Source organism: Aptenodytes forsteri, unplaced genomic scaffold, assembly GCF_000699145.1.
Source record: "Aptenodytes forsteri isolate BGI_AS27 unplaced genomic scaffold, ASM69914v1 Scaffold164, whole genome shotgun sequence".
In the NCBI taxonomy this organism is placed as follows: domain Eukaryota; kingdom Metazoa; phylum Chordata; class Aves; order Sphenisciformes; family Spheniscidae; genus Aptenodytes; species Aptenodytes forsteri.
Genome location: NW_008795527.1, coordinates 984,397 through 986,063, shown reverse-complemented (window position 1 = coordinate 986,063; position 1,667 = coordinate 984,397).

Sequence of the window (1,667 nt, the reverse complement as noted above, 5' to 3'; positions counted from 1 at the left end):
GGGGGGGGGGGAGAAAACAAGACCCCAAGCACTCAGCGGATCAGTCTGCGTCCAGACTGCACGAAGCGCATTTAAAAAATCGGTTTTAAGTTAATGCACCCACAAGATGTAGCATATCTGCGAAGGCATTGGAGAGAGGGGGAGGGGAGGGGCCGGGAGGCTTTAAATGGGCTTTTTGGTGGTTGCTTGTTTAAATAAAATATAGAACGAGACTTGTCATTTAATCCCTCGAAAGGGATGCCTTACAAATATCGATGCTGTTGGAAAATGCTAGGGGTTTAATTTTCTTGCTTTTAGTCCAAACAAAGCTCTGGTGGTGTCTGCGCGCGATCAATCTTGGCCGCCAAAAGGTTTGACAGCTACTGGCCCTTAAGAACACATTTAAGGCTTCTTGCTCTTTCCAAGATCAAATGTGGCCGAGAAAAGAGGCAGAGCAAGAAACGCAAGTAAACAAGGAAAAAAGCTGCTTTTAAAATATGCTGGCAGAGGACTGGGCTGCTTGTGGGAAAAGTCCGGTTTTATTTTGCTTCTCAGTGCCTACCTTGGGGCCGGGCTTTTCGTTTTCTTTAATTTTTTTTTTTCCCCCTCTGGAAAATATTGGGATTAACAGCAGGATGACAAATAATAAAGAGAGAGGTTTGGACTTTAACCAGGCTTTGTGAGTAAAACCTGTGTGGGTGTCTCTATTCTGCACATTTGTTTCTTGTGGTCAGTCTAATACAAAAACCACCTGGAACAAAACCTTCGGAGAAGGGACGCGAAATTCTTGGGCAAATCAATTACTTCTGCCTCCAGAGGGATCTTTTAATCGGGCGAATCTTAAATGCAAAAATACAAATTCTTATTCGCAACCTACAGGCTCCGAAGAAGGGGTTGAGTACGGTTTCTGGAAAGAAGGGTGCAAAATCGCCAGTATTTTTCTTTCTTCGGAGTGGGAGGGGGGTGAAACGCCAAATTCCTTCTCTCTGAACATTTTCCTAAATGTAATTCGTGGTGCTAAAGGAGCCACACAGTGCGAATCACCGACTGTACCGTTACCTTTTGTTGTATCTAACCTAACTGATCCGAGGGGTGGGGGGCCGGTTTGAATTTTATACGGGCGCTCATTCGAAACGAGCAATGACTTGCAATGTTGCAAAAATGCTTCCTTCGCCTACAAAATAATAATCAGTCGTTGGTCTGTATTGGTTAATAATCAGGTTTCAATGAAAAATATCAGACTACGTAACCTTTCCTTCCACGGTTACATATCTATATATACAATAAACAGCACGGTATAAATATATTTGCAATCCCTTTCTTTGACGGAGCATGCTTTATCTATTTATGCCGAAGAGCTCTATATAGATTCAGAGATGCATGACAATGTTTCAGCATCAGGCAAGGATGGTTCTGGGAACAAGATAAAGCCCAAAGATTAATAATATTTCAGCATGAGACCAAAATGGCGACATTTTTTTCCGTGCTCTAAAAGATACAGATGGTGAACGGCGTGCGTTATTATCTACACAGCATAGGAATATGTCTTTATAAACGTGCAGGGGTATATTTTACCTAGTCTATTAAGGTCCATTTTGATTTATCTTTCAAGTTTCAATCTAAAAATTACGGACATTTCGCCTGAAAGGAAGAAAAATCGGATTTAAGCACACGCTTGCGGGTTTCTG